This window comes from Hevea brasiliensis, chromosome 5, assembly GCF_030052815.1.
Source record: "Hevea brasiliensis isolate MT/VB/25A 57/8 chromosome 5, ASM3005281v1, whole genome shotgun sequence".
Taxonomy (NCBI): Eukaryota; Viridiplantae; Streptophyta; class Magnoliopsida; order Malpighiales; family Euphorbiaceae; genus Hevea; species Hevea brasiliensis.
Genome location: NC_079497.1, coordinates 57,787,701 through 57,798,908, shown reverse-complemented (window position 1 = coordinate 57,798,908; position 11,208 = coordinate 57,787,701). Strand labels below are relative to the sequence as shown.

General features: G+C 38.1%; 1 non-coding gene across 1 annotated transcript; it reads right to left on the bottom strand.

Annotated features, from left to right (window-relative positions):
• Positions 1 to 210: 210 nt before the first annotated feature.
• Positions 211 to 317, bottom strand: LOC131180452 (small nucleolar RNA R71). Its single transcript, XR_009149224.1, has one exon. It is a non-coding gene; the product is annotated as a small nucleolar RNA R71 (small nucleolar RNA).
• Between the last annotated feature and the right edge of the window lie 10,891 nt (positions 318 to 11,208).

Here is an 11,208-nt window from a genome sequence, read left to right as displayed (position 1 = left end):
CACTACCACCTCTAGTGCTTTCTTGCCTTGTGTGATACATTCAAGATGAATGGAGTGTCTGATCAAGCAATAAGACTCAGAGCATTCCCATTCTCCCTTCGAGACAGAGCAAGGAAGTGGTTACTTTCTCAACCGGCTGGAACATTCACTAACTGGGAAAACCTCTCTCGAGCTTTTCTAGTAAGGTATTTCCCACCTGCAAAGACTGCAAAGCTGAGCCTTAAACTCAACACCTTCAGACAAAAGGAAGGAGAATCACTCTATGACGCATGGGAAAGATATAAAGACCTATAGAGGAAATGTCCACACCATGGCATAGAAGATTGGCTATTGGTGCAAAATTTTTATAATGGATTACTACCCTCTACAAGGAGCACATTTGATTCAGCTGCAAAGGGTCGATCTAATGGAGAAAACCATGCCACAGGCACTTGAACTTCTATAAAGGGTTGCATACCATAATTATGAGTGGTCAAATGAAAGAGGAAATGCAAGAAGAACTACAGGCTCCTAGAAGTAGAAGACCTAAGCATGATAAATGCCCAGTTTGATCAGCTCACAAAGAAACTCGAAAGAATGCAAGCTAACGTAGTTGGTATAAATAGTCAACATGAGTGCAGCTATGAAGGACGATACATGAATTCAGAATACAACAATTTCAACGAACCTATAGAACAGATGAACTATGTGAATAATGGGGGAAACTTCAACCAGAGGCAACCAAACAATCCGTATTCAAATACTTACAACCCTGGATGGAGAAACTACCCAAATTTCTCATGGTCTAATCAGCAGAACCAGCCAATAAACAAGCAACAAGGGTACAAACCTCCAGCACCCCCCTGGATTTCAGAACAGAGGTCAGAACTTTACACAGCCATCACTACCTCTCTAACCTCAATAACCTGAACCGAAAATGACCATGAAAATCGTGATAGAAGGATTCCTAACAGCTCAACAACAACAAACTGAATTGATTAAATAGCTGACTTCCAGAATGGACCAACTTGCTACCCATAACAAGATGCTAGAGAATCAAATTGCTCAGCAAGCAAGTTCTTCAAGTAAGCCTGCTGGCAAACTGCCCAGTCAACTAGAAATGAACCTAATGGAGCAGTGTAAGGCAGCTGCACTAAGGAGTGGGAGAACTCTAGTACAAGCAGAGGTAGAATCGATAGAGGAAACCATAGAAAAATCTAAAGACCAAGCAGAGAAAAAGGAGGAAGAAGCTAAGAAAGATCAGGAAGAGGAAGCAAGGAAGACAAGGAAATTACCAGAACAATACCAGCCACCCCTACCTTTTCCTCAGAGATTTCAGAAAGCCAAACTGGACAAGCAGTTTGGAAAGTTTTTGGAAGTTTTACAGAAACTTTACATTAACATCCCCTTCACTGAAGCACTTTCTCAGATGTCGTCTTATGCCAAATTTCTTAAAGAAATTTTGTCAAAGAAAAGGAAGCTAGAATACTATGGTACAGTAGCTCTAACAGAGGAATGCAGTGCCATTCTGCAAAATAAACTGCCTCCAGAGTTGAAAGATCCAGGAAGCTTCTTCATACCTTGTATCATTGGTTACAAGAAAATAGGCAAGGCCCTCTACGATCTTGGGGCAAGCGTTAGTCTAATACCTCTATCAATATGCAAAATGCTGGAGATCGAGGAATTGAAACCCACAACAATCTCATTGTAATTGGCTAATTGATCCGTTGAATATCCTATAGGGATACTTGAGAACATCTCTATCAAAGTGGGCAAATTCTTCATTCTAGTGGACTTTGTTGTCCTTGAGATGGAAGAAGATGTCCAAATTCCCATCATCTTGGGAAGACCATTCTTGGCAACCGCCAGAGCCATCATAGACATCAAAAATGGACGATTAACCCTCAAGGTAGGAGAAGAAGAAGTGGAGTTCAACTTGTTCGACACAATAAAACACAAATTTGAACCTGATGAATGCTTCAAGGTTGACAAAATTGATGAACAAGTTAAAGAGGAATTTCATAAGATGCATCCTAAAGATCCTCTTGAAACATGTATTGTGCGCAGCCACATAGTGGATGATGAAAATACTAAAATAGCAGCATGTGCAAAACAGTTGGCAGCTCCTCCACCCCTACCTCTAGCTAAGGCTTTCGAGATAGAAAAGTTGAAGGAGAAACAAACCAAAGGTAAGCCCCAGGAAAACTCCAAACAGGTAGAGCTTAAACCTCTCCCGTCTTCACTAAGGTACACATTCCTAGACTCAAAGTCTAATTATCCTATTATAATCAATGCTAACCTATCTAAGTTAGAAGAGGAAAAATTGTTAAGAGAACTTAAGATCCATAGCAAAGCATTAGGGTATAAAATAGAAGACCTGAAGGGGATCAACCCTTCCATTTGCATGCATAGGATACCCATGGAAGAAAACAGTAAACCCAAAATCGAACATCAAAGAAGACTTAACCCAAACATGAAAGAAGTAGTCAAGAAAGAAATTTTAAAACTATTAGATGCAGGTATCATATACCCAATTTCTGATAGTAAAAGGGTCAGTCCAGTACATGTAGTTCCTAAGAAAGGTGGGACAACTGTTATCCAAAATGCAAGCAATGAACTAATTCCTACTAGAGTAGTCCCTGGTTGGCGAATGTAAATAGATTATAGGAAATTGAATAGTTCCACCAGAAAAGATCATTTCCCTCTTCCTTTCATCGACCAAATGTTAGAAAGGTTAGCAAAACACTCTTATTTTTGTTATCTAGATGGGTACTCGGGATTCTTTCAAATTCCTATTCACTCAGAAGACCAAGAAAAAACAACGTTCACTTGTCCCTATGGAACATTTACATATAGAAGAATGCCTTTTGGTCTTTGTAATGCCCCTGCTACCATTCAAAGATGCATGATGGCTATCTTTTCTGATTATATTGAAGATATTATGAATGTTTTTATGGATGATTTTTCTGTCTATGGAACTACTTTTGATGATTGCCTAGCTAATTTATCTAAGGTGTTACAAAGATGTGAAGAATCAAACCCGGTTCTAAATTGGGAAAAATGCCACTTTATAGTAAGGGAAGGCATAGTTCTGGGACATTTGATATCAGAAAGAGGAATTGAAGTTGATAAGGTAAAAATTGAGATCATTCAAAATATTAAACCCCCAACATCAGACAAGGGAGTGTGAAGCTTTTTGGGTCATGCAGGATTCTACAAAAGATTCATCAAAGACTTTTCCAAAATAGTTAAGCCACTTACTAACTTGTTAAATCAAGATGTTCCCTTTGATTTTGATGAAAATTGACTTGTCTCCTTTAACAGAATCAAAGAGGCCCTGATATCAGCACCAATAATGCAGCCACCGAATTGGGAACTACCATTCAAGGTTATGTGCGATGCGAGCGATTTTGTAGTTGGAGCAGTGCTCGGGCAAAGAAAAGATAAAAAGCTCCATGCTATTTATTATGCTAGCAAGACACTAGATGATGCACAAATCAATTATGCTACCATAGAGAAGGAATTCCTAGCAGTGGCATTTGCAATGGACAAATTCAGATCTTACCTCATCGGGTCAAAAGTCATTGTATTCACAGATCATGCTGCAATCCGGTACCTTATGAATAAAAAGGAAGCAAAACCAAGACTGATTCGATGGATACTATTCTTGCAAGAATTTAACCTTGAAATAAAGGACAAAAAGGGATCTAAAAGTGTAGTAGCTGACCATCTTTCTAAACTAAAATTGGAGTACATGGAAGATTTCGAATTGGCAATTGACGATTCATTTCCTGATGAGCAATTACTTGCATTCTCCAAAGCTCCATGGTACGCTAACTTTGTTAATTTTCTTGTATGCAGGGTACTGCCTCCAAACATGACTTATCAGCAAAGGAAGAAATTCCTACATGATGTGAGATATTACTTATGGGAGGAACCCCTACTGTCACACCCTAGGTAAGGCATAACATGATCTCGTAGTATATCTAATGAATTACTAAACTTTGCCTACTGATAGCTCATTAAATACACTACAAGGGATTTCAAACCTTTTCTTACTTCTTTACAAAGTGGTGAGCACTATTGACCAGTGTTAAAAAATTTTTTTAACTGAAGTGAAATCAGATAACACATTTAAAGTATTAATAATTTCTGTAAAAATTTTGGTAGAGTGCCATCTGTATTTTGAATAAAACAGTTCTTCAAAAACCTATAAAAAGCACTTCCAATATTTTGTTCAATCCCCAAACTCCAATATCCAATCAACATAATAAGTTTCTCAACATTTGTCAACTCAAATCCATAATAATTTTCCAGTGTTTTCAAAAGTTGAGATAAAAGAAATATATCACAATATTTACAAGCCAAAATAATTTACAAATTTAATTTACAACTTCAATTTACAATTTTAATTTACAATTGCTCAAACCCAAGAACAATATATACATACAGTGAACATACATTACAATACAAAATGCAAAGTATGGTTCACTCAATATACTCGATGAACTCTCAATGTAGCACTAGCAGCCTAGTCTGCCGCCCTGTCAGCCTGTCTACCTGCGATAGCAATGAAAAGCTATCGCTGAGCTAATGTCTCAGTGGTACACAACATTAACAAAATGCAACTTTAAATCATAAATCATAAGTCGTATAAATAGTGGATACTTAAAACCATAGTTAAATTCAAAGACAGTGAATGTCATAAAGAATTTAAACTCCATTTCACAATATCACAATAAATATCAATAAATCACACACACAGCTTAATCATGTTCTAAAGTTCAATTCGTCCCAAAAGCTAATGGCTAGTGAGGAATAACATAGCTAACTAGCAATAATATGAGTGCTCATTCTATTCGTCCTCAACAGGCACTCACCTCAACACTTCAGCCAAAGAGGGAATTCAAAGTCAATTCATCCCACTAAACAAGCTAGCGAGGAATTCAATCAATATACATGATAGCTGTGGTATCAAACCATTTACAATGTTTTTCAAGCAATAAGTATCCGTCAAATATCATTAAGACAATTTTTCACAATTTAAACAATAATAGACAAATTGTCATAATTCATTTCAATTGAAAATTCAAAAGAAGTAACTGTTGTACACAAACCTCTGATAAATGTCTCTTGGCCCTGAATTAGTGTTTCCTTCCCCTTCCCTGAGTCTTTGCTAACTGAAACACACAATTTGAAGTGTTTCAGTACTCATTTAAACTGTCTCTAACAATAAGGCTTAATAATTAATTAATTGAATTCTATTATTTTCCTTAGTCAACCTAAAATGTTGATTCTCGATGTACTCTTGGTGAATTAGGTTTAATGTTACCAATATGTTACATTTTATAGCCCTTTAGTGTTGGTATATATTACCAATTTCATTTCCAAGTGTATTGCATTTTATTGCAATTTACCGGATTTTGGTGTACTATTTTGACCTAGCCGGATGGCCTAGTTCCCTCGATTTTTGGGTTCCGGTCCAAACTACAAACTTGTAGGTCTATGTCTTATTGCACGCAGGGAAAAATTTCAAGTCATTTTGAGTTGTGTAGACCAAGTTATGGTTAATTTACCAATGCTAGATAGAATGCACCAAAATGGTAGGCTTAGGTCATTTTTAGGTCACTTTTGGTTCGGCCGGTTTTGGTACCTGAATTTTTACAAGCTATTTGGCTTCGTTCTGGCCATTTATGAGATTTGGTGTCTTCATAAGAATTGTATATCTATGTCTAAACTATTCATGGTAAAAATTTCAGGTCATTTGGACCTGTTTTAAGTAAGTTATGGTTAAAACACTAACTGTTGCCCAAATGGTCAATTTTTAGGCTTTCAAGTCACTAATCCGGATTTGGTCATTTTTCAAGTCATCTTCTAGGCAGAATTTAGGTAAGCTTCCTTCATGAAAGTTGGCAAATTTTGTGCCTAGTTTCACCTCCAATTGGTCTCATACCAATTGGAGTCACACACTTAAGGTTCTAAGCTAAAACACACACTGCCCTGCTACACATTCTTCATCACATACCAATTACACATTCAATACTTACCAAGTTTACCTTTCATACCAATTCTGATTTGGTACCATAACATTAACACACTTTACATCACATTTTGGTCATTTTGGGCAGCTTGTAACCACTCTCAACATACACATTATAACTCAGAATTTTCAAAGTCCAATTACAATAATTTAACCACATGAACATACCTCATTTACATGTCCAAATCCAAACAATTATTCATATACACATACTGCCACCATAAGCAATAAAATTCAACAAACCAAACCATGAAACAACACATTTCTAACTAAACTTTAAAGTTGCTGAATTACCTCATGAGCACATCTCCTTCAAATTTGCTTTCAAGCTTCCAAAATCAAGTGCACCATTACACACTCTTAATACACATTATCTAAATCATTTTTATACACATAAACACTTACATCAACATCTTAAACAACCATTAAAAAGTAAAAACAAGTTACAAATAGTGAATTTCCATGGCTGCCGAAATGGTGGTTCTCTATTAATCCATCAAACTTCAAAACTTCCTCCACAAAATAACTCACCACAACATCCACTCAAAGTTTAATGAAACAAGAATAGAAAATACTCACTTACCACTTTTGAAGCTCGATCAAAACCTCACTAAAATTCTTAAAATTTCTATCAAACTCTTCCTTGCAAGGTGAGGATTAACTTTAATGAAAGAACCAAGTGGAATGGTGGCTTAAGGTTGTTTGCATGAAGCTCCCTCACATTCGGCCATGGAGGTTTTCTCTCAACTTGGTTTCGACCGGTTGTCCCAAGGTTGAAGATGACAGAATTTTCTATCCAAAGGCTGGTTAAAAGTCCACTTAGGTGATGGTAGTGGAGCACTAATGAGGTTTTAACATTAGTTTAAATCAAAAGTTTCACAATTCCCACATTTAGCCTCATTTCTTTTACTATTTAAATTATGGACCACCATTTTATTTTCATGATATTTTCAAAGTTTAATATCATTTATTTTTAATGTACATTTAGGTCAAAAGGCAACTCAGGATGGCAAATGACACAATGCCCCTATTCGGGTTGCATTCTTGATTTTTCGGTAACACCTAGTTTTATCGTTTTCTCGATTTCTCGTTTTTCTTTATACTAATTGCTTAATTTTTCTTTGATGTTTCTAATGATATTTATACTTCAATAGATGTTTATTTAAGTCTTAAAAATATTTTTCAGGGTTCCCCGTGGTCCAGGGCTAGTCAACGGTCCACGCCGCAACTTTCCGGTGCGGTGACCCATCGCTATGGTTTTCAGCTCGTTTAACTTAGTTTCATTTCATTGCTATTATTTTTTCTTTGTTTTTCTTATATTTTCTTTTCTTGTATTTCATTATTTTATGTCTCCTTACCAATATTTAAGTGTAGTTCTAGGCATCCTAGCTGTCCGGACAGACACTGGTCATCGGAACAGTATAACACACTATCGAACATAGGGGTGTTACACCTACTGTACAAGAGATGTAATGATGGGCCGATAAGAAGGTGCATACCAGAGGAAGATATGGAAAGTATCATTTATCATTGCCATTCATCACTATATGGAGGACATTTAGGCACTTCAAAGACCGCAGCCAAGATTTTACAAGCAAGGTTTTACTGGCCACATTTATTTAAGGATGTAAGATCCTTTGTGCTAGCTTGTGATCAATGCCAAAGAACAGGTAACAACTCAAGAAGGAATGAAATGCTACTGCATGGTATACTTTAGATAGAATTGTTTGATGTATAGGGAATAGACTTCATGGGACCATTTCCCTTTTCCCATGGAAACAAGTATATTCTGGTTGGAGTTGATTATGTGTCAAAATGGATAAAAGCTATTGCAATACCAACCAATGATGCTAGACTGGTCACCAAGTTCCTTAAGAAGAACATCTTCACAAGATTTGGCACACCACAAGCGATAATCAGTGATAGAGGAAGCCACTTGACTCACAAGGTGGCCACACCTTATCATCCTCAAACCAGTGTTTAAGTAGAAATATCAAACAGAGAAATGAAGCAAATTCTGGAGAAAACTGTAGACAAATCTAGGAAGGACTGGTGCATGAAGCTAGATGATGCACTATGGGCGTACCGCACTGCATATAAAACCCCAATTGGCACAACACCCTTCCGACTAGTTTATGGAAAATCATGCCATCTCCTTGTTGAACTTGAGCATAAAGCCTACTGGGCAATTCAGGTACTAAGCTTTGACCTCAAAGGCACTTACAACTGAATGAGTTGGAAGAAATCCAACAAGATGCATACGAAAATGCCAAAATCTTTAAGGATAAAACCAAAAGATGGCATGACAGGCGCATAGCAAGGAAAGAGATAAAAGAAGGAGATCTTGTCCTCTTATTCAACTCTAGATTGAAACTCTTTCCAGGGAAGCTGAAATCAAGATGGTCTGGACCTTTCAAGGTCACCCAAGTCTTCCCACATGGAGCAGTAGAGGTATGGAATGAAACCTCAGGTGCATTCAAGGTCAATGGGCAGAGGCTTAAGCCTTAATTTCAGGGAGAACCCATAGAAACGGGAGTAAATCGCACTCTCAATCCTCCTACTGACAGACCATAAACAAGCAAAGTCCAGCTAAAGACTATAAACAAGCGCTTTTTGGGATGTAACCCAAAATTTTTCTAAACTTTTCTTCTTTTCTTTTTCTTCAATATTGAATTTTTGTGTCATACTCATTAGCATTTCATTTTGTAGGACTTTTTTTGAAAAGGGGAATAGAGATTTAAGAGAGGAAAGGAATCACCAAGTCAAAACCACAAAAGGGAAAATTGAACAAAATCGGGGAAGTAACTCTATTGTTAATCTTTGCATCCATTTCATTTGATAAAATTTTTCATTTGCCAAAGATTTGAAATATCAGAAAATTACATGGGTCATGTACTAGTTTTACACGCCCCGTGTAACTTTCTGGAAGTCCATAAATTTCATGCAATTTCAACTCTTCAGGAGATAGAAAATTACACGGGTCCATAGCCTGATTTGTATGGACCGTGTAATATCTCTAGCAGAATAACTAAGAGACAAAAGGTTACATGGGGCTCCTTGAATTTTACATGGGCCGTGTAACATATCCAGGAAAGTAATATGAGACATAGGATGTACACGGGTCCCATAGCTGATTTACACGAGCCGTGTACTACAACAAATTTCTAAAATTTCAGGCAGGAATTTACACGGCCCTACATGTCGGAACCCGTGTAGTGATAAACGACACGTGTATCTCGTCACAGACACGACTCCTAGGGCGCGAAACGCATGAAACGAAGAGTCCTAACGGCTCTTTAAATACACCCTTACCATTAAAACCCTTCATAAACACAAAACCCTTCATCTACTCCCTTCCTAGCCTATAAAAACATCTCAAATCTCATCTCCCTTCACCAAAATCAGACTCTTCTCCTTCCAAAAAAAAAACACACCCATGGCTCCTGCGAAGAGATCTACAAGGAGGATCGGCTCTTCTTCAAGGCAAAGAGAAGAATCCTATCTTCTCCACCCCAGCCTCCAACCCAATGCCCAAGAATGAGGGTAGCCACTCCCCAACCATCTCAACAAGCCCCTCCTCTACTACAACCACAGCCACAACCCGAAATCTCTATTCCTTGGGGATTTCGAGATGATGCCCACAATGCAATGTGCACTCAACTTTGTGCCCGAAAAATATCCTCCACCAAATACATAGATTTTATGCTTTTAGAGCAAATCGGGTTGCAAGAAGAAATCAATGGGCTACTTGACAGCATTGGGTGGATAAGGTTCGGCCAACTCAAATTTTCGGCTTACAAAGACACAATGCTAGAATTTCTGGGTAGCTTCAAGGCCAACTTATGGCCCACCGATAGGAAAGACAGGGGCAGAATTGAGTTTCACCTACTTGGCGTAGACTGAGTAATGAATATGGATGAGTTCAATGCCCTCTTTGGCTTTGACAGTACCGACCACCAAGAAATTCCAAGGAATTGCATGCTGTACAACAACATCAACTTTTGGGATTCTATTGCACCAAACACAGACCCTTACAACTCCAGCAAATCCAAATCAACAGGCATTACTAGTCCAGCATTGCGATACCTGCATCGCTTCGCCGCCCCCACCATCATGGGCCATGGCGACAGCCTCGGCATTGTCAATGCCAATGAGCTATTTTTCCTATGGTGCATGGTCACTGGGCAGCAGTGCAGCACTGGCTTTTTCCTGTGCAACCATTTCTGACGCTTTTGCCATCAGCCTACCGGGCATATAGTGCTTGGAGGCCTTATCACCACCATCGCCCTCCACTTCGACTTTGTTCTAGGACATCACAGACTGCGCTTTTTTACTAGAACATCGAGAATTGATCAAACTATCTGCATATCCCTGGGGATATGTAATAAGGTGGGCAATAAATGCTACTTGGTGGATGTTGAAGGAAACACAATCCCTCAGAGAGACGAGGCAAGGGAGGGACCTGCTGAGACTTCATAGATTCAAGAAGAAGGGCAAGGGCGAACGTTCGAAGAGTCCTTTGTCCGAGTGCCTCCATACACACTACCACCGACAGACCCGGTCCTTGCATACCTGCAGCGCATGGAGACCATAATATACGACAGGATGCGAGCTATCGAGGATAGCCTCCAGGAAGCACACAACAAGCTGGACATTCTAATGGACAAACTAGATGAGGAGGAAGAGGAGCAAGGATCACCAGCATCACCATCATCATCATTAGAGGCCTTTTAGAGATAGGACTATAGGATAGGATCTTTATTGTAATATCTTACATGCCTTAGTCCTAACATAAAACCATAGGTCTCTTTTATTTGCTTTATGTTCAAAAATTTTTCATGCTTAATAAATATTATTCTTCCTTAAAATTTTTGTACTCTTGCTCTGATCTTGCACATTATATTGACATTGCAGACAATGTCTGGTTTGGGTTTGGGGGGGGGGGGGCATACATTTGCACTTGCAAATCATTACATGCACATCATTGCATTGTTTAAATTCAGCTACATTATTCTTGTGTATCAAAATTTTTGAGAATTTTTGAAAATTTTTGGATTGTAAATTGTGAAACTTAGCACTATAACCAAATTTTTTGTAAGCTAATAATTAGACTCTAAGGGATAGAGGAATGAACGTATCTAGATAGGCAAAAAGGGATTCTAACATGTTGTTTGTAAAGAAATTAATCT